The following is a 22,994-nucleotide window of genomic DNA, read 5'->3' as shown; positions in this document are numbered from 1 at the left end:
ATAAAGTAAAAAGTGAAAGTTTTCCTATCTGCCCCTTAGGTCCTAAAATAGAAAATTGTAAAGGGTAAATCTCAGGGCTTGAAAATTGTTGAGGCAATCTCTAATGATGGCAAGATCTAGCTCTGTTAGGACTTCTAAGCAGTATTCTTTAGTATACTCTGCTATAGGACAGAACCATTTGCAAGGAAAGGACATTAATTTGGGTCTCTCTCTCCCTCTTGCAATATGGTGCCATTTTTGATCTCAGAGCCATCGTGCCTCATTTCTAACACCTTGTCTTCAATAGTCTTTTTTTCTTCTTCTTCTTCAGGTGCCTAAAAATTAGCTGTCTTATCTTCTCTCTCTCTTCTACTCTTCTTCCTTTTCCTCTTTTTCTTCTTTTCTCCCTCTTTTTGTGCATTTCTGCAGGGATATCCTAAAAATAACTAAACATAGCTCCCGTGAGAAAGAATATTCATATTGGAGATTGTGTCAGTGTTTTTTAAAAATAAAATAATTCTGTTGGTGTAATCAACAAATATTTACTGAGTGCTTGCTCTGCAGAAGGCATCAAGCTAAGTACTAGAATAAAGTGTCATGATGTGATATTGAAACAATATTTGCAGCAGGCCAGCTCAGTTCAAAGTGAAAGATGAGGGAGGATTCTGGGTATCCTCGAACCTGGCACTTTTTGCTGAGCTCAGAAGACCCAGGTGTTGAAGAGACTGCTTTTTACAAGCTCCCAGAATAAGTCTTTGAGAAATGTGAAATTTAGGTCCACTGTTGGCCTTCTCTCTGAGGCCAGTCTCAAAGGGTTCCCCATTTGCCCTTAGCTCTTGACTTGCCTTCTCTTGGTGAGCAGGGCAGCTCTCTGAGCTTGAGTGGGCTGTGATGTTGGTTGCTGACTTTTGTCCCTTTTGTAGGCTTCATTGATGGGATTTAGACTCAGTTGCTCATTGGATAGGGAATCAGAACAGGCCATTCAGAATGAGGGAGTTTCATCTCTTGGGTTATTGCGGTTGGAGTAATCACGTATCCGAGCCTCTGCTTTTTTGTGATGGTTAGAGTAACATGCTTCCTGCCACCCTACAGCATACCAGGAGACAGGAGGCCTTTTCTTGTGCCAAGGTTTATTTGGAGCTTATCTGTATTTATGATCTTTTCCTGCCATTGGCTTAATTACACAACTGGGGAAATTTAATTATCAAAGAACTTACTTAATAACACTAAAGAACTTGCCGTGTGCCAGGCACTGAGCTAATAACCCACTGGCACCTGAGGCAAGTGCTGTTAGTCCATTTACAGCTGAGGATGCTGAAGGTTGGAGAGCACATGTTATTGTCAGGGTCACTTTGCCAGTGAGTCTTGCAGTCAGAAATCAGCCTTGGACAGCTCGACTCTAGAGTTCACGCCCTTCACCTTGATCCTTCTGGCATCATCCGTCTCTGCAGCCCGACATCTAACAGATTTAGGCCTCATGGGCCTGTCTGTGGTTACGTTGCATGTACCAGTGGCACCCAGCAGCAAAGCTATTTCTGAGACACATACAGAGCATTAGTTGACTATATTGTTTCTCTAGTTCAGGATCATGCGGATCCTGCCATGATTATGTGGAAAGAGTTTGCAAAGTAGAGTCAAAGCATTTGGTCCTGTTGCTAGGCTTTTCTAAGCTTTCGTCAACTCATATGTGAAATGAGGACAATGACACTTGGTGCTTAAATTGTATAACATATGAAGCAGAGACAGGCTCACATATAATTGATTCTCTGTTCATTTAATTTCCTTTCCCTTTTCCCAGTTGACTCTTCTTCCTCCCTCCTCCTATTTCCTGATTTTCTCTTTGGCTGTCGCAGTAATTCAGTGTATCTGTTCCCAGGCTGTAGTTCCAAGTAGCAAGAATAAAGCAAAACTAGATGTGTTTTCGGCAGTCTCAAGCTCTCACGGGGAGTTTTTGTTGTGTCTGTAAGCTGTGGTTGGATCCCACACCGGGTGGACCATCTTTCCTGGAGTGGTGGAGAGGAAGGAGTGCCTAGCCAGGAGACAGATATGTCAGTATCTGTAAGGTGACCTACTAGTGGAAAACACTCTTGCTCTTATTTGCCTTCCTCCTGGCAGCCCGGTTTCTTCATCATCAGCAGCCCCCTTTGACCTCCTATGCCCTTACTCGTGTGGTTTAACTGGAGCTTGTGAAAATGATGACTAGTCTATTGTGCATCTGGCTGAGGCATTTAATCCACTGTGGAGACACCCTTATTAGAGGAAATGGAATGCAAGTTATGCTTATCATGGGGATAGTGTATTAGGGCCCATCCTGGACAGCTTGTAGAAGAATTAATGCTGGTGCGGTGGCTTACGCCTGTAATCCCAACGCTTTGGGAGGCCGGCACGGGTGGACCACTTGAAGTCAGGAGTTCGAGGCCAGTTTGGCCAACACGGTGAAACCCCATCTCTACTAAAAATACAAAAATTAGCCAGGCATGGCAGTACACAACAGTAATCCCAGCTACTTGGGAGGCTGAAGCAGGAGAATCGCTTGAACCTGGGAGGCGGAGGTTGCAGTGAGCTGAGATTGCACCATTGTACTCCCATCTGGGTGACAGAGCGAGACTCCATCTAAAAAATAAAAATAAAAAAAAATTAATTTACAACCTTTTCTGCAGCAGGATTTCCAGGAAATGAACTGGGAAATGGTGGCAATGAATGATGACAATAAATGATGGCAAATGCATGTAGCATCCAACTATGATTTTGTTTCTTTTCAAACTATTAATAGCATAAAGTGAAAAAAAAATCAGAAATAAAAATAAGCTTTTAAGAGGCATAAATCACCAGTAATTATATGACTGCAAATCAGTCTGTCATTTTTTTTATTATGAAATAATTTTATACGTGTAGAACAGCTGCAAAAATGGTACAGAGAGTTCTCTGGCACCCTTCACCCAGCTTCCCCTACAGTTAACATATTATATAACCATGATGTAGTTATTCAAACTAAGACATTGGCATTGGTGTAATACTATTGATTAAGCTACAGACTTTATTTAGATTCCACCAGTTGTTTTACTGCCCTTCTGTTCCAGGATCTACCTCAGGATCCCACATTGAATTTCCTCTTTGTGTTTCCTTAGTATGCACCAATTTTTGACAGTCCTCAGACTTTCCTTAGCTCATGACATTGAGACGGATTACTAATTTGATGCTCTATTCAGTTCTTATATTTCTTTAACAGTCATTATTACTATACTATAGTTAATTTTTTTGTTTGTTTTTTTGTTTGTTTTTTTTTTGTTTTTGTTTTTGAGACAGAGTCTCACCCTGTCACCCAGGCTGGAGTGCCATGGCGCAATTTTGGCTCACTGCAGCCTCCCGGGTTCAAGGGATTCTCGTGCCTCAGCCTCTGGAGTTGCTGGGACTACAGGTGCATGCCACCATGCCTGGCTATTTTTATGTTTTTGGTAGAGATGGGGTTTTGCCATGTTAGCCAGGCTGGTCTCAAACTCCTGACCTCAGGTGATCCACCCACTTCAGACTCCCAAATTGCTGGGATTACAGGTGTGAGCCACCGCACCCAGCCTGTAGTTACATTTTTTTCACTTAGCCTCCCATCATAAGAAATTTTTAATGTATGCTATATTAAATGGCTGGAATTTCTGTCTGCAGTAAATTTCAGGGTTTGGTTAGTTTGGTTAAGAACCTTCATTAAAACCTTCAGAATTTTCCCATCACACTTGAAATTAAATCCATTCATCTCACCTTACCGTGGTCTACAAGACCCTCGGAGATCCAGGCTTAGTCTGACCCAACCCTACCACCACTGTGTCTCCACCATTTTCTATTTCTCTTGTTATTGCCTGGGTATTTGCTAGCCACACTGATTTGTTTTCTTCATTATCTCTCACTTGTTTTTTGTCTCACTCTCCCAATAGAATGTGAGCTCCATGAGAGCAGGAACATCCTCTTGCTCATAATTGCATCCCAAAGGCCCAGAACCATGCCTGACCCCAGGGAAGTAGCTCAATAAATATGTGTTGACTGAGTGAGTATATTTTCTGAGAAAGTTGGTTAGAGAAAAAGGAAAGCTTCCTTCTGAAGCATTTGAGAAGAAATCTGCCCTGTGACACCAACTCAACAAGAATTTATTAGAGGTGCCTTTGGGACTTGGCCTCATAATAGCGCTTTTGTTAAAGCTATCCTCCCTCCTTTTTTCTCTTTTTAACTTTGTGTTAGGCTGTTCTTGTACTGCTATAAAGAAATACCCTAAATTGGATAATTCATAAGAAAAGAGGTTTAATTGGCTTACAGTTCTGCAGGCTGTACAGGAAGCATAGCACTGGCATCTGCTTCTGGGTAGGCCTCAGGAAGCTTCCAATCATGGTGGAAGACTAAGGGGGAGCAGGCACGTCACATGCCAAAAGCAGGAGCAAGAGGGAGAGAGTGGTGGAGGAGGTGGTGCCACATACTCTTAAATGTCCAGATCTCACAAGAACTCACTCACTATCACGAGGACAGCACAAGGGAATGGAGCATAAACCATTCATGAGAAATCTGTCTCATGACCCAGTCACCTCCCCTCAGGCCTCACTTCCTACACTAGGGATTGCAATTCAGCAGGAGTTCAGAGGGGACACATATCCATACTCTATCACATTTGAGTAGCATAAGGGACAGATAGCAAAAAAGGATAAGCATTTCTTTTTCTTTTTTTATTTAATTATACTTTAAGTTCTAGGGTACATGTATACAACGTGCAGGTTTGATACATAGGTATACATGGCCATGTTGGTTTGCTGCACCCATCAATTCATCATTTACATTAGGTATTTCTCCTAATGCTGTCCCTCCCCCAGCCCCCCACTCCCTGACAGGCCCTGGTGTGTGATGTTCCCCGCCCTGTGTCCAAGTGATCTCATTATTCAATTCCCACCTATGAGTGAGAACATGCGGTGTTTGGTTTTCTGTCCTTGTGATAGTTTGCTGAGAATGATGGTTTCCAGCTTCATGCATTTCCCTGCAAAGGACACGAACTCAAGGATGAGCATTTCAAAGGCGCTTAAATTAATTTCAGCTCTGCCACTAGGACTTTGGTGTGTCTTGTTCATTGAGAAATTCTTCCCCAACTTTCTTTCTCTTAAAGGTGCTATGGTAGGACACCTCTTGGCCAACAGTTTGGGGTCGAATTAGATTCTTTAAAGGATAATAAAATGCCATGGTTTAAACACATTTCTAGTAGTTTCGACAGGCCCATTATTAGTCCATTGTCATAGGACGGGCAATTGAGGGGACAGTGAAAGGGCCTTTACCAGCAGATCAAAAGAAAGGAAGAAGGGCTCCTGAGGACCGGCCAGCCAGAAGTACCGGGCAGCAAGCTTCCTTTTAGGCATGTGCCCCATCCCAGGCAACACTTTGTGTTGTTAGACCTGGATGACAGGCTGTTATATGTGAGACTTGGTCAGGTTTTCATTGTTAATATATTTTTTTTATGAAGTTTACTTAGCCAACCCATTTGGCATGATTTCCTGAAGCTGCTATAGATGAATAACTTGGTGTCATGGCTAAAAAAGAACATAGTAATTGCAACCTATTCTAAACTAAGAGTAAGACATTGAGAAATGCCAAATCAGGCCCTTCAGTTAAAATTGGAAATTTAAAACTGTTTTTTATTTACAAGAAAGAAAATTCACTTCTAGCATGTTATCTTTATCATCATATTAGGCCATATTGTAGATGAGAACACTGGCGTTTAAAGAGATCAAATAGTATGTAATAAAAGGAGAACCAACATCTTTTAAAAACTGTAAATGTATGTGATCCTGTTTGTGGACCAGCAGAGATTATGCTAGTTTGATTTAGTGAACTGTGTGAATAATGAATAAATTCAAAAAATATGTATTTTTTTTGTTCCCATGTTTTTTATATTTATTTCAAGTTTACAATACAAGCAGATTTAAGCTGAGCAAGGGTTCCTTGAGAAGGAGGGCCCGATATGGATCTGAAAGCTGGGAATTACCTGCTCCTCTTTCTGTCATCAACTTAATTGTTTATAAACTGGGGCTAATAACTATTTCTTTAGGCCACTATATTCTTTACCCAGCTAGTTCCAAGTTGTTTTGTGTGTGTGTGTGTGTGTGTTTTGTTTTTGTTTTTTGTTGGTTTTTTTTTTTTTTTTGAGATGGTGTCTCGCTCTGTTGCCCAGGCTGGAGTGCAGTCACACGATCTTGGCTCACTGCAACCTCTGCCTCCCGAGTTCAAGTGATACTCCTGCCTCAGCCTCCTGAGTAGCTGGGACTACAGGCATACACCACCATGCCTAGCTAATTTTTGTATTTTTAGTAGAGGTGGGGTTTCACCATGTTGCCCAGGCTGGTCTTGAACTCCTGACCTCAGGTGATCTGCCTGCCTCAGCCTCCCAAAGTGCTGGGATTACAGGCATGAGCCACCATGACCAGCAGTTCTAAGTTTTTATCATTGTCTGACCCTATTGTAAAATGAGTTTTTAAGAGACTGATTTGTAAGAGATACAGAATAGTTTTAAGTTTTATTTATTCTTTGTAAATCCAGTTTTGGAAAATAATTCTTTTGAGGGAACATATATCATCCCCCTTAATCCTGTATTACTGATAGCATTTGTTTGCTTAAAGAGTTTTTTTCCAGCACACAGTATTTATGCTCATTTTTGGATACCAAATGAGTGTTACCTAAATTAGTGAAATTTTAATGTTTGGCTAAAATGAGCCAGAAAGCTGTTTCTTTAAACTTTAGATCCTATTTAAGAAATAGAAATGTATCCGATGTTTATGATTGCCCTTTGATTTTACAAGTGATGAAGAGGTAGGTATTTGGCTTTTTCAAAAATATTGCAGAGCCAATGCCATCTTACTGTTCAAGTGTAAAAACCCACATGTGGCAGGTATATTTTATAGGCTTATAAATACCTGAACTTGCTCACAGGCTGATTACTAGACTTTATAGATCGCTTCAAAAAGTGAGAGCTTCCTAATAGTGGATAAATACTTACCCATTAATTTTTTTAAAAAAATGTGAATTTAATCAGGAAGACCTAGAATAGATTCTTACCAAGTTCAATGTGGTATGACAGTAAATCTCACAGCATAATTTATGAATTCATATATAATACGGCAGAACTGATAGCTACAATAAACAGCAAAGTGAGAGCATATTCCTAATTCAGAGTATCTCATTTTCCATTATTAATAATTAATGGACTCCATGCTTTTCATTTTTAAGTGTCACTACTGAAAGTGCTAGCATGCTCAACAGTAAGCAGGTGAGTTCAGAATGTTATTTTAAGGCAATAGGGTTCCCACTGACAACAAAAGTCAAAGGATGGACAGGAAGCACACTTCCTATTAGTAAGGTGAACCATCATGATGAAACAGAGGCTTTGTCGATTGTCCTCTCCAACCCTTTGTGCAAGGCTCTGATGCTAGGTACCTAGAGCAAATGTTTCACAGTGTTTGAAAGCTCAGAAAAGTAAGGGTGAGGGTGGAGAGAAGTATGTTGTTAGGGAAAATTGCTAAGCTCTTAGATGGACTGATTGCATTCGTTATTAAAAGACTTAACAATTCATTTTCACCTTTTTATGTTTGGAGAATAATCAGGATATTAGTAGACTTTGCAGAGGCAGCTTTGTTGTTTGATCTGAGAATTGTTTGGGGGATGGAGAAAAGTAAGAAGGGATTCCTTGAGGAAAGCTACATCCTTTATAGAGAAGTCAGGGCTGTATGTAAGTGAATGTGCATGGTCAGCCATGGTTTGGGCCATCTTAATTCCGTGGGGTGAGGGAGATATGCTACAGCAAACTGTTCCTTTTTTCTTGTTTGCTTTCTCTGCTTGGAATTCTGATTCTCCAAATGTTGAGTAATAGCCATTCCAAATTAGTCAAGCAATATTGGATGGGGTTTGTGGGGTGGAGTAAGACCTGTATGACAAGACCTCTGCCTTCTGCTCTGAGATCTGACACCTGCTCAGGCCACCATCATTCTCCTTAAAATAGGTGTAAACCATACACCATTCTTTCCCAAGGAGACAACTGCTTTCCCTGTAAGACATTTTTAATTCGTGAATTTTTCAAGTGCTCATGATGTACATCATCTTTCGGTTTTGAGTATACTAGTTGTGTGTTAGAAGTTTAACATACAGGGTATGAATTCTGTGCTTTAAGGAATTTCGTAGGAAACATTGCATGTGTTAAGACAGATTTTGGATACATTTTCTGAGGTCATAAGGTGTTGGAGAGCTGTCATACTGGAGGATATTTATTCCTGGGAATGACTAATAGATTCCAACTGATGGCAACTTAGATTGATTGGTAGTGGCATCCTGGACTGCTGTGTTAGAAGAATTCTAAGGGTTCCTAAATTGAATGGGAAATAAATCTATTACTTTAGTCTGTCACAGGCATCGGTCTTATTATCATTATTGCTATTCCTGGTTTGTATATTCTCCTTACATGAAACTAGTTGGGTAGAGACTTAACATAAGCTAGTATTTAGATGGGTTCCGAACTTGTGTTCCAAGAATTAAATCAATCAAAATTAAATTTGAGCACTTGCCTTGTGAGAGATGCTGTGAAAGTAACACATGTTCAAAGTTAAAGTGTTAAGTGAAATAAGACCTTGAATGGTGAGGAATGGTCAAACAACTGCTGTAAGAATTACGAGGGATAGAATACCAAGCCAAGAGTCGTGCAAATCAGGGATACTAAAGAATGAGGAAGCAGAGTTGGTTTTATGTAAGCAAAAGCAAATAGCAGGAAGTGTAGCCTTTTAAAAGAAATCTCAGTACCACAGCCTGTTGGGAGAGATTATTTGTGATTGGGAGAAATGGGAGCCACCAGCAAGCGGAGGGGCTTGGAAGTGATGGATTTTTTTCATGGTCTTTTTCTTCTGACTCCGTTCGAGATTATAGGTCCCTAGAAGGTAAAAATCTGGTCTTTCATTCCACAAAGTGTTTTTTGTTTTGTTTTTTTGAGATGGAGTCTCGCTCTTCTCCCAGGTTGGACTGCAGTGGCGCGATCTCGGCTCACTGCAAGCTCCGCCTCCCGGGTTCATGCCATTGTCCTGCCTCAGCCTCCCGAGTAGCTGGGACTGTAGGCGCCCGCCACCACGCCCGGCTAACTTTTTGTGTTTTTAGTAGAGACGGGCTTTCACCGTGTTAGCCAGGATGGTCTCGATCTCCTGACCTCGTGATCCACCCGCCTCGGCCTCCCAAAGTGCTGGGATTACAGGCTTGAGCCACCACGCCTGGCCTGTTTTGGTTTTTTTGAGACAGTCTCGCTCTGTCACCAGGCTGGAGTGCAGTGGTACGATTTCAGGTCACTGCAACCTCCGCCTCCCCCTTCCACAAAGTTTTATCAAGCTGCCCCCCATGTGCCAGGCACCCTATTAAAACGACAGGACTTGGTGTGGACTCTGACCTTGATGATTTTTCAGAGCAGAGTAGGAATGGGGAAGGGAATAATACTTGTTGGTACCTACGTGCCTCTTGAAGGAAGTTACTCTTTACTCCATTATACAGAAGAGAAAAACCAAGGCTCAGGAATGTCAGCTTGCCCACGGTCAGCCAACAGAGCTAGATTTGAATCTAGGTCTCTCCCACTTGGAATTCTGGCTTCTTTTCACCAGAGTTCCTATAAGTACACTTTGATCAAGTGGTATATTTATAGGTCTTTTTGATTTAATTTTTTTCTTTGCTCAGAGCTAGAAATGGAATGTTCTTTTAGTTCTTTTTTGAAAGATACATTTAAAGTCAGCTTTTTTAATTGAGGCATAATATATATCCAAAAAAAGTCCACACATCTTAAATGTCCAGCTTGACCAGTTTTCACAAAGTGAGCACACCCTTTGTTACCACTTCCTAGAGTAAATCCTTCACTTTCTTAAAGTGAGTAGAAACTAACCACAGGGTAATTTTTTTTTCTTCACACTTTTTTTTCCTATTTCTCTGTCCTTCTTTCTCTCTCTCTCCTACTTCCCTCTCCCCAACCTTCTCCCCACCACCCCATTTTTTCCAGCTAAAGCATTCTCTTGGACTTCTTGATAATATAATTTAGTCCCAAGAATTTTCATGAAGCCACCTGGTGTTGGGGGGCAGGTAGTAGTACCCTGAGGTGCCCCTCTTCTGGGAATCACTTGAGTTATAAGAGAGTAAATGTAAGAGTGACATGAATCATGAGTGTCAATTTAATTCTATATTAAGTCACATCCTAGCATTTATCATATGTAACTAGAAAGTACCAGCTCCTATGATATTTTAAAGAACATACCCATTTCAATCTTCACAAATATTCTCATTTTACACATAAAGCAATAGGTATGTTTATGCCTTAAAGAGACTTACCTAAAGTAATATACAATCTAGTAAATGGTAGACTTTCTTATACTCATCCATTTTTCCTTAAAATACACCATAGCTGCCTGCGTTTACCTTCATTCTTTGTTAAACATAAGTTTGCATGCTTAAAAATAAAACTAAACCAAGAAGGACATAGGCACATCAGGTTTGTTATAGGAACTGCTTTTTATTTCCCTTTCTTTTTTAGAAAAAGAACTCGGATTCCAGATAATTGTAGTCCTGGAAATAGCACAAAGTTTCATATTTGAGAAGTTATTCTCACGTTTCCAGTTATCCTTAAGAGCTGGTCTTTGCAGCCATGTTTAGTATCACTGTTAGCTTGAAGCTGTTGCAACTGATTTTCTTAGCAGAACCAGAAGTTCCTGAAGATAAGACGCATTCTTTATGTTCTAGTTAATTAAAGAACAAATTTTAAGAACTTCAGGTCAGTTACTGTCCCTTGAGTAACGCGTGTTCCTAAGAAATACTTTACAAATTCTCTGAGAATTGGTACAAATGAAGTTCAAGAGAAGTGCATCTAAGAATTTGACTGTTCCCAGCTTCTGCCATTAGAACATCTTTTATAGTTCGGATTTTTTGGCTGAAGGCCTGATTCATTATTTTTAGTTCTTTCTCATGTTTTTTCAAACCCAGTAACACTAACATGTTGGTATTGAGCCTGTCTGTACATTCCTGATTAGAGGCGCCATTTAATTTGATATTTTGATAAAGACTGTCTATGGCAAGTTGTTGTAGGACTAATTTCTCTGGGCAAGCAAGAGACTGAAGAAAAAGGAGGAAAATGGGGGTTTAATCATTGGAGACTGAAAATAATTTTTAATACTGTCTGACTCCTTTCTGGAATGCCATATTAATTCATGTTTAGTTGAATCCATGATAAATCTTTAAATGTACGTGTGTTTTATTTTAAGAGTTGATTCTAACTCAGGGGTGATCTGCCACTTTGGGAAACTTATACAATGTTCTAATACATTAACAATAAACATAGAGTTTTTAAGTGGAAAATGAGAGTATTTTCTTTTCTCCCTTCATTTACCTGGGTGTTTTGGCTCACCAAAGAGTTGTGTTCTGCAAATGTCTGGGCAATCCATGGAGCTAAACTGGCATTAGTCAAGTAACACTCCTCCTCTCTCCCTGTTCTTTTCCTTAAAATCTTCAAAGGCATTGGGGGTTTTACCTTAGCAACTTGCTGTTTCGTCTTCCTAGTTTGAACCTTCAAATATAGCTGGATATAATAAAATGCTCCTCAAATGGGGAAGTACCAGAAAGACCAGATGCATGGTCTCATGCTTCCCTTGTGCTGGGCACAGATCTAAACAAAAACAATGTTGTGTCCATATTAAGAGCTTCATAAATACAGATGGAGTGAATGAATGATTTATGACAGTGTAGGTTTGTGGAGCTTGGTAGTAATACACAGAAATCTCAGAATCATGCCTGTCCGTGGAATAAAAAGAAAACAACTTTTCTTTGTAAGGTTAGAGATTTGATGGGAAAATCAAGAACATCTAAGGAGCTAAAGAAAGAAATTCCTTATACCCAGATTGTTGGGTGTATTTGCAACATTCCTCTCATTGTCTGACAACGATAAGGATTCTATTTGAAGATAATGTGTGTTAAATCAAGAATCTGAGTTTTTCCTTGGCAGGCATAGAGGAGAAAGTGAAAAAAATGAATGGAAGAAGATGCCTAATATGTTAGTGTTTCACCCTTGGATCCTCTTTCCTCTTTGCACAGGGTTACTGGAGGTTGTAGCAGGTCATTATATTGTTTTCCTAATATGTTTTGCCATTTATTTTGTTTGCCTGGGAAGCCATAAAAGTGCTGGTGTGAGCTAATTATCATAACAATGCATGGCCAAGTCAACAATGACAGCATAGAAGATGGTGGGCTCATAAGATCTTAATGGAACTGAGAAATTCCTATTAGCTAGTGGCATCATACCTGTTATACTGTCTTGGCACAATGCATTACTCACGCATTTGTGGTGATGCTGGTATAAACAAATCTACTGTATTGCCAGTTTTATGAAAGTATAGCATATACACTTATGTACAGTACATAGTACTTGCTAATGACAATAAATGACCATGTTACTGGTTTACATATTTACTATACTATAGTTTTTTTATTGTTATTTTTAGCGTGCACTCATTCTACTTATTTTTTTTTAAGTTACCTGTAAAACAGCCTCAGACAGGTCCTTCAGGAGATATTTCAGAAGAAGGCATTATTGTCATAGGAGATGACAGCTCCATGCGTGTTATTGTCCCTAGAGACCTTCCAGTGGGACAAGATGTGGAGATGGAAGACAGTGATACTGATGATTCTGACCCTGTGTAGGCTCTAGGCTAATGTGTGTGTTTGTGTTTTGGCTTTTAACAAAAAAGTTGAACAAGTAAAAAAAAAAAAAAAAATAGAAAAAAGTTTATAGGCTGGGCGCAGTGGCTCACACCTATAATCCCAGCACTTTGAGAGGCCGAAGCAGGTGGATTGCTTGAGCCCAGGAGTTTGAGACCAGCCTGAATAACATGGCGAAACCTAATCTGTATCAAAAATGCAAAAAATTAGCCAGGTGTGGTGGTGCATGCCTGTAGTCCAAGCTCCCTGGGAGGCTGAGGTAGGAGGATCACCTGAGCTTGGGAGGTCGAGGCTGCAGTGAGTTGTTACTGTGCTACTGCACTCCAGCCTAGGAGACAGAGTGACATCCTGTCTCAAAACAAAAAAAGGAAAAAGGAAAGAAAATATTTTTGTACAGCTATATACAATATGTTTGTGTTTTAAGCCAAGTGTTATTACAAAAGAGTCAAAAAGTTAAAAAGTTTCTAAGGTAAAAAACTTACAGTAAGCTAAATTATTATTGAAAAAAGAAAAAAATTTAAAATAAATGTAGTGTAGCCTGAGTGTTCAGTGTTTATAAAGTCTATAACAGTGTACAGTCATGCCCTAGGCCTTTGTGTTTACTCACCACTCACTCACCCAGAGCAGTGCCCAGTCTTGCAAGCTCTATTCATTTTAAGTGGCCCACAGAGGTGTACCATTTTTTATGTTTTATATCCTATTTTTACTGTACCTATTGTATGTTTAGATATGTGTTGATACACAAATACTTACCATGGTGTTACAACTGCCTATAGTAATGTGATATACAGATTTGTAGTCTAGGAGATACAGGCTACACCATACATTCTAGGTGTGTAGAAGGTTATACCATCCAGGTCTGCGTGAGTACACTCTATGATATTCACTCAACAGCAAAATCTCCTAATACCGCACTTCTTAGAACGTAACCCCATTGTTAAGTGACTCATGACTGTATTCTAAAGAGTGCTCTGGTCCCTGGAAAACGATGGATTTGATACTCTAGATCTCATTTCTTGCAGACCAGAAAGCTGGCTTTACTGGAACTTTTTACTGAGTCCTCTCTGCTTCATGTAAGACTGAGACTTTGTACAGGGTTTACCCAAGTATCTACCTTGGTAGGAATTGGAGAATGCTCTTAGTGCTTGAACCCTAGATGTGCCAAGATTACTTGAGGAAAAGAATGTAAAACACTTAGCATCAAGAAGTACCAATAAATGGTAGCTACTAGTTTGCTAATATTAATTTTCCCTTTTCTTCAGCCTTTTTTTACCCTTAGTCCCAGGAGCCACCAAATTTCCTATTGCTGAATGTGTGGCACCCAGGCTTGTGAGAGCAGAGGGCTTAGGAACAGCAGCCTGTGCTATGGAAGCTGGGTCTCTGGCTGGCCCCATGCCTCTGCTGACTCCAAGCCCAAGGATTGAATTTACTTACTTTGGTAGCTGCAACTTGGCAAATATAGCAGCTTAGCCCGTTTGTTAGTGAGGGGAGTGATTGCAGGGTAGAATGGAGACTTACCCCAGAATTAGACTTGGGGTGGTCAGCAGCCTCCAACAATGAATTTATTTCATGGCATCAGCCCTAAGGCTCTGTGCTGTATCCCACTGTTCTTAGTCATGAATTGGAATGAACTCAGGAAGCATTCATGCCCAGGTGTTCTCTGGCAGACAATAATCATATAATAAGATTGTTTTGAACTTGCTGTTAAAAACAATGTGAGGAGCTTCCTCATGAGTTTTCTATATGAAAAGCAGGTGGTGTATATAAAATCCCATGCCTTTGGGGAGAAACAGTACCGACGTTGCCTTAGCAAACATCATTGCTCTTCTTCGCTGGGTGCTTCCAGACCATCAGTCAGCTCAGGCGTCATTTCTGGTCATCTTTCCTGACCTCTAGGCAGGACTTTTCTGCTCTGGGCTCCCACAGAACACTTCTCTTTAAGTACCCACCACATTGTGTGGAAGCGAACTGTTTTCTCATTGGATTTCCCACCGTGACACATGCCCCTGGAAGGCAGGGACCTCCCTGTAGTCACCTCGGCGAATCCGTCCCTTAGACCAACACCTGGCGTGTGATGGGAACTCAGTCCATTTTGCTGTAGTTGAACGGAGAACTTCACCAGCTCATCAGGGGGCTCTTTTGCTCATGTAACTACAGTTTGAGTTTAGATCCACTCTTATGAGCACACGGTAAGATATTTTGATGCCCAGTGGCAAACAGTGCTCAAGTTGCCACATATGGTCATTTTTCTCAGACATGTACTTTCCTGACTCCCCAGCCCTGAAAGGTAGCATCATCTAAAACACCAACAGCTGATAAGCTTTATTTTATATTGGTTGCATTTATCTTGCTGCTACTTGAAACACAGGCCTTGAGGGCCTTTGAGACGTCATCTTCAGTTTCCCCCACCCCTCTAGTTGGATTAATAGATTTATGTAGCTGTTGAACACAAGCTGCCTCTGAATGCTTGTGTTTTAACTCAGTAGGAACCCAGCTGATCGTTCCGAAAGCAACTTTTAAGAGAAGCTGATGTCCTGTGAACACGTTAGCAAGCTGTCATTGTGACTTTGTCAGCAGGCTTATCTCAGAGCATCTGCAGACTCATTTTGAGATTGCCTAATTATTTATACACGAGATTTCTCTCCTTTCTGGTGATGGGCTGAGATGAAGCTGGTTCTTAAGTACGGGGAAGATATATTATGAATGCTTTGTCATTAAAATAGGTCACTTTTCTGTTTTCCTCCTATAGCTAGTATTAGGAAATTATATTTCTCCCAACTTCTAGAGTTGTAAAATATTTTTAAAAACTCACCTTTCCAGTGTTTGCAAAATGTGAGCACAACATATACTACTGCCAGTCTAAAATGTGTGTGCATTTAGACAGATAATGTAAATTTAATCCTAGTAAGTGCTTATTCTGAAGACCGTCTTCTCTCTAGCGTAAATGTGTGCTTATCAATATAGAATAAATGTATTCAAAGAATAGGAGAGTAAATGGCCCTTTATTCAAATTGCTTTCATTTATTTTTTTCTTTTGGAAGTAGTGAAAGTTTTATTATCAATCACTTCATTTTTCACCAGCTTCAGATTTAGAGGGTAAAAAAAGGAAGCATTTGGGGGTCAGTGTTTTGAATCAAAACAAATCAGGAATTGATAAAACCGTAGTTTCCTGACTATTTACTGACCTGATTGGAGTCATATTCTTAGCTTGGAAGAGCTGTGTTCATTCATTTTTTTTTTTTTTCCTGCCGTCTGGGTTTAGTAGGTAATGTGGAAACCATCTACCATAAATACATTGCTGCAAGATAACAAATAGAATTGGAATCTATGCTTGCATTTCCCTGAGTTTCTGTTTTTTTTTCCTTACATCCTGCTCTGCCTGGCAAGACCAGTCATGTGCTTTTTAGGACGTTTTGTGCTCTAACTTAAAAACCTTCATGGGATCCACAGCCATTCACACATTTTACCAAACCTAGAAAAGTAACAGTGGGAAAATAAGTTCGAATTCAACTTGTACAGGTCTAACTAAACAATGGCTGAATCAAAAAGAGCCTTCTCAATATGAAAATACCATGATTCTGTTACACAGACTGCATTTGTAGTTTTCTTTCTAATCCAATGCTTTCATGCTTTCAAGTCCCTAGCTCCTTCTGTCCACTGAGTTTGCAAGATTGAAACTAGAAAAAAGGGTGAACATCTAGAACATCCCCAGGCTGGCCTTGCCTGGGACAGTGTGCCAGCCAGCCCACAGGAAGGTACTTCCTCCAAAGAACAGGTTCATCACACATTACTTCTGAGAGCAAGGAAATAAGGGTGGAGACCCCAGTATGGGATCTTGGAAGCCCCCAGAATGTATATGGCTAATTTGAAACTTTGGTTGTTAAACCACCACTGTGACACCTCTGATTTTGAGGTGGGTCTATGGGAGACAACAGGAAGTTATGGAAAGAGTATACACTTTGGGGTCAAGAAAAATTAAGTAGCCACTCCTGGCTTTGCCTTCTGGACAAATGACTTTATCTTTCATCTATAAAATGGGTATAACAAGGACAATAATCACTTAGAAAGTATTTTGTGCCATGCCTTATGTTCAATAATATTCTTACCTATGAGTTGGCTTCTTGCATTCAAAGTGGAACAAACTTGAGGCTTAAAAATTCCAGGCGGCTGGGTGCGGTGGTTCACGCCTATAATCCGACCGTTTTGGGAGGCTGAGGAGGGCAGATCGCTTGAGCCCAGGAGTTCAAAACCAGCCTGGGCAACATGGTGAAACCTCGAAACCTCATCTCTACTAAAAATACAAAAATTAGCTGGGCGTGGTTGTACGCGCCTGTAATCCCAGCTACTCGGAAGGCTGAGGCGGGAGAATTGCTTGAACCCAGGAGGCAGAGGTTGAAGTGAACCGAGATTGGGCCGTTGGACTCCAGCCTGGTCGACAGAGCGAGACTCTGTCTCAAAAAAAAAAAAAGAAAAGAAAAGAAGCCCGGCAATGAGCTACAAAGACACTCTTGGAAAGTGCTGAATCTGAGATTGAAAACAAGGCCTGCTTTAGATCCAGAGCTCAAGTCCTTAGCCAATATGACCTTTCAGATTGCTACAAGTGTTCATTGAAATAACGCAGGAACAGTGCCTAGCACAGATTCCAGCACACAGGAGACCTGCAGTAAAGATAAACCCACTTTGGCACTTCCACTCGTGGGGGAGAGCAGTCAGCCCTTAGCTTGTCCCTTAACAGTAAGACTGCCACACCATCTGATGCATGACTACCAGCTCCTTTTGAATCTACTCGGAAGGACAATGTGCACGCTCTGTGCCCTGCTGGATATGGTTTAATTTTCTCATTTCTACAAGCTCTAGGTTACAGGGGATAAAGGCACATGCAGCTAGTATGGACAGAACAACTAGTTCTGGTTGAATTATTCAGTTCTTAACTGTCTGCAGCTTTGGGATCTTAGAAACACAGCCCTTAACCTTGTATTCTTTCCACTTGAAAAATAAAATGTAGGTGCCCAGCAGGGAAATTCCATGGACAGAATAGCTAGCAAGTAGGGGCACTTCTTAGAGCAGGGAGGATGCTGAGCAAGTGGGGGTGAAGGGAAACATGGAGGCAGAGGCTCGGGGGCTGGGACCCTGGGTGGCAAGAAGCTGAGCACAGATCATCATTCTCCCTTAAGGCTAGAACCTGTGAACCTGAACCCTTCATTGAGGGGCACTGAATTTAGAAGGCAGCTCTTCTGTTTGTCGCTTGTTCTTTCTCTCAATGTAATTAAGAAGACTTTGAAGAAGGAATATTGTGCTAAAGCCTAGATAAGAACCTGTTCTCCATCCACCTCCCCAAATCCCTAAAGCCTTGTTTGATTTTAATATTTTTCTTTTGGATTTCACTTTGCTGCTGTGTGAAGGGGCAGCAGGTGGGGAGGGTAGAGAGGAGGGTTCCTGCGGAAGCAGAAACCCTTATGGAAACCCATTTTTAATCTGGATGATGGCTCGGTAATGTAAGCCGTGAGAGTTGGCAGAGGAGTGAAAACTGTAGGATTAATGGCCTTGGGCCTAATTCCCTGATACCTTTTAAAAGGCCAGCTAACCAGCTGGCTTCCTCCTTTTGCTCCATATACACTCCCTCCTCCCTTATCTTCATTGTTTTTTGCTTTCTTTTTTGGCTGATTTTTAACTCCTTCTCTGAATCTGAAAGAGACAGTTGTATGTATATGATGATTTGTGTTAAAGATGCTTAGAAATTAATATACTAAAGGAAGCTCGTAATAAAATACAAAAGATGATGATTTGCATTGTAAAGTAATCTGGATTTTTTTGGTGCAAGTTGTCTTTAAATAGAAACTCTTCTTGATTTGTGCATGCATGTGCACACATGCACACACATCCATAGACAGGCATAAGCATGTGTGCCTGAATGTGAGTTTTCAAGTTTAAACCCTTAGAATATGTGTTTTCTGTGTAGGTAGAAATGAAATCCAACAAATGTTATCAATTCTTGTGAGGTTCCAGGTAAAATATACATGCATGACCTTCTCTACGTTTTACAACATTACTGCTTTCCCCAAGTGCCCGTTTATCTGTATTTCAGAAACCCATGTGATCTGTAAATCAGGTAGGCCAATGTGGAATGATATATCTGTGTGCTGGGATCTGCATGTGGGCTGCTGGAAGTTTGAGTTTGCAGGTAATGAGCATTACTTTGGATGCGAACGGAGGCACTAGGCAGGGAGCAAAAAGGAGGGTAACTTACTCCAGCAAGGAGGACATGATTAGTGTTTCCAGCATGAAACCTTTGAAGTGGGTCAGCAGGAAAGGAAGAAAAAGCAAAAGCAGCCAGACATGGGAGAATCAGAACATTTCTTGTTGCCTAGGTTATTCTGGTAGACTTTGAAATGCCAGTCCCTATTAGTTTGGTGGGTAAACATTCTCATTATTTTCTGTAATTGGCATTATTATTGGAAGGTAATTAACGACAGTAACATTTTCATATAACACTCAGACCTGGATGGGTCTTAATGACTTCCCTTCAGTCTTGCGTTAAGTTGTTTACTGTTTGATTTTTGAGTGCTTGAAACTACTTAGGGTTCTGGCTGTGAGTGGACTCTGCTGGTGCTGCTATGTTTTATAATATAATTGCATTGACCATGCCAGTCAAATTGTCTTCATTCTTTCTGTCCTAGCCTAATGCCTGGCCAGAACAGGTGCCCAATAAAGTGTAGCAGTTATTGCAGCATTTGTCAACTAAAACATTGAAACCTGTTTATAACTCCTGTGGTCATGACTGGTTTATGTCCGTAGACAACGCGTGATATTTTTGGATTGTAGAATGCTTTTACCAAATCAGAGGTAAACCCCACAGAGACCCTATTAGAGCCGAGCCCAAGCAAGCCAGATGTTATCAAATCACTCACTGTAACTTCACAGCCTTCCCTGGTTCACGACCAGTTTGATCATGTCATCTAAGATGACATCATGATCCAATTGACAGTGGATTATTAGTTCGCCCATCAGAGGTTGTGACAATTTGATACAGCAAACCCAGAAGCTTATAGACATTGTATTTGCCAGTTGATGCTTAATCTAATCAGCCTATTTATATTCAGTGAAACTCTCATATCTACACATTTCCACATTTATTTTTAGCTCCTTTATCACTTCCTGTCGTTTCCTCTTGCTGTCCCTCACCTCCTCAAATGAGGTGCCAGGACTAAACTGGACATTGCGAGAAGGGAGGCGGCCTTATTTAGAGTGTGTTGCCTATAACACATTTAATTTGCCGCAGTCCAGATCAGTCACAGCCTCTCTAACTACAAGTGGCAGAGGTGGCTGTCTTGGGAAGAGGCACTTACACTGTCCATTCTCTGCTTTTAAACAGGGCCTGGTTGTGGTTGGAAGGATGTGGCATAACTAATTCATAGTCACTTTAAATTCAGTCCCCAAAGGGACGTATCTCTCCCCGGTTACTTAAAGAGGAATTAAAGGCAGGGAGCTGATGGGGGTGGTGTTGGGGGATCAAGTGATACTAGGAATATAGGTACAAGTAAGACTGTCGTTTTCATTGTTTTCTCTTTGGACTGATTCTGTTCATTATAACAGCATTGTGAAGTAGAGGTGGGATTAGGAACCTCGTGCTGTAATCAACTCCCTTGCTGCCCAAACACCAGCCTCATACACAATACCAACAGGACCAGCATGGAGGGAAATATTCCAAGGGGCATTTACTCTGCTGGTGTCAAAGAAAAACACACCTGTAATCTCAGCCACTCAGGAGGCTGCGGCAGAAGGATCGCTTGAACTCAGTTGTTCAAGACCAGCCTGGACAATATAGCGAGACCTCATCTCAACAACAACAAAAAAAGTAAAAGAAAAGAGAAAAGAAAGAAAAACCAAAACCAGAGAGTGATTAGAGTAGTAAAAACAGATTTTAGTCAGGAACTATTGCAGTAGGGGCCCAATTCTGAACATACTTGAACAAGTGGGGATATGTAGCCAAAAGGCAGGGTTAGGGGTCAGTGGGTAGATAGCCCCTAAAAGGGAGCATCAGAAGTAAGGAGGATTCTTGCTAAACAGACCTAACAGGAGTCGTGCTGAAGGCAGGCCGGGGTGATCAGATCTCACCTGGGGAATGGTGAGAGATGATGAATTTGGTGAGATAACCAGCGTGGGGATTCTTTCTAAAGTGATGTAACAAGATTTTTGCTAAAACTAGGTGATACGGGTCTGGCAAGGATGGACTTGGAAGATCGAGACCTTGAGGACTTAGAGGAACCTGATTTCATTTAATCAAGGAGGGAGTCTTGTTACTGGTCACTGTCTCATCTCAGTGACTCAGAAGTACAGCAACAGTGGCAAGTGTTTCACTTGCTCAAAGCGTGGTTTGTCCAGGCTGCAGCGAAAGGCGGAAGGCACCAGGGATTGGGACAAGCTCAAGTGTTCAGCATCACGGGGGTTTAGCAGCCTGCTTGAGTGTAAATATCTTGAATTGATGTTACTGTGCCCTATGGAGGTCAGCCTGGATCCTTCTTGCCTCACTGCCCAAATTCCATTTTCACCCAGCAATCCTCAGAGGTTTCCAAAGGCCTTTTGTTTCTTCATGCCATTCTCCCTGTAAGCTTTCCATATGGCCTTGGCATGGAACAGGTTTATCCAACCCTGTGGTATTAACAGTGTGGCTTTTGTTGTTCTTGGAGACCTTTGCTTCTGTCCAAATGGCTTTTCTGTGCCTCATCTGTTGATAGATTGGAAAATGCTCATGTTTTTCTTTTACTTGATTGTCCTTAGAATATTTTCGTTATTTATTTAGCAGAGAGTTCACTTGGAAAAGGAAGATGATGGCATATCATGGATATTTCTGTTCTGAAAGAAATAAGTTCAAGGAAAGAGAAAGAAGAGTGTGAATGGAAGATTATTCATCCATCAATCCATTCTTGCCTTCGGTGCACACGCACATATACCTATACATTCATATATAATGTGTACTGTAATGTGTCAGCTACTCTGTCAGGAATGTTTAGAAATGAAACAGTAAACACAATTTTAAATGTAGAAGATCATGCTGATATTTTGGAATAACATTCAAAACCAAGTTCTTGATTTCTGTCTCTTCACCCTCCCCAATATGTTGCTTCTGCAGTTTTCCCCCTTAGTAAAAAGCGAGCCTTTTCTCTGAGTTGCTCAGGCCAAAACCTTGCCGTTGTCCTTGACTCTTTTCTTTCTCTCATATACAGCCAACTCATCTGCACATCCTGTTCATTGTAGCTCTAAGATATATCCAGCATTCAACCAGTTCTTACCACCTCCACTGCTGCTTCTATGGTGCAAGCCACAGTTACCTCTCACCGGACCATGGCAATAGCCTCTCTCTTCTTCCCTGCTTCCATTTCCCACCTTGGCCCCACTACAAACTCTTCTCCACACAGCAGCCCCCAGGGGAATCCTTTTAAAGGATAAGTCAGCTCATAACTCTCCTCTGCTCAAAATCCTCTGTGGCTTTCCATCTCACTCACAGTAATGTCCATACTCCTCACTGTGACATACAGGGTTCTGTAGTTTGATGCGATCTCCCAACCCTCTTCTTCCTCAGCAGTCTCCCAGTTGACAAGTATTCTCCAAACAGCAGCAGCAGCAGCAGCAGCAATAGTAGAAGTAGAAGTAGTAGCAGCAGTTTTCTTACCAGATTCAAGCTGGCTTTTGCTGGCAAGAATCCTCATGTCATATGTATCCTTGTGAGATCATTGACTTTGGGCATTGTCCTAGGTGAATGCATTGGAGCCTTTGCTGACAAGTCCTTAAGCAACACTTAGCAGTGTTCTGGGGTGTAGTTCTGGGGTGGTTGGAATCTTCCTCTGCATGTTCAATGCTCAGGAGGTAAACTGGAAACAGAAACCACTGTCAGAAGAAGGATGGAGCCAACCTCTACCATCAGTGGACTGGTGCTAAGAAAACCTTTCTTGAATGGGCGCGGTGGCTCATGCCTGTAATCCCAGCACTTTGGGAGGCCAAGGCGGGTGGATCACGAGGTCAGGAGTTTGAGACCAGCCTGACCAACATGGTGAAACCCCGCCTCTACTAAAAATACAAAAATTAGCCGGGTGTGGTAGCCTGTGCCTGTAATCCCAGCTACTCGGGAGGCTGAAGCAGGAGAATCGCTTGAACCCGGGAGGCAGAGGTAGCAGTGAGCCGAGATCGTGCCACTGCACTCCAGCCTGGGTGACAGAGCAAGACTCCGTCTCAAAAAAAAAAAAAAAAAAAAAAAAAAAAAAAGAAAAGAAAACAAGAAAAAA

General features: G+C 41.2%; 1 protein-coding gene across 1 annotated transcript in view; it reads left to right on the top strand.

Annotated features, from left to right (window-relative positions):
- The window catches only part of EXT1 (exostosin glycosyltransferase 1), a 314,323-nt gene that overhangs the window by 199,005 nt on the left and 92,324 nt on the right, over positions 1–22,994 (top strand). The window lies entirely within an intron of this gene.

The sequence above is a fragment of the Pan troglodytes genome, chromosome 7, assembly GCF_028858775.2.
Source record: "Pan troglodytes isolate AG18354 chromosome 7, NHGRI_mPanTro3-v2.0_pri, whole genome shotgun sequence".
Classification (NCBI taxonomy): Eukaryota; Metazoa; Chordata; class Mammalia; order Primates; family Hominidae; genus Pan; species Pan troglodytes.
Note: the sequence above shows the minus strand (reverse complement) of the source record. Positions and strands in the feature narration are given on the sequence as shown.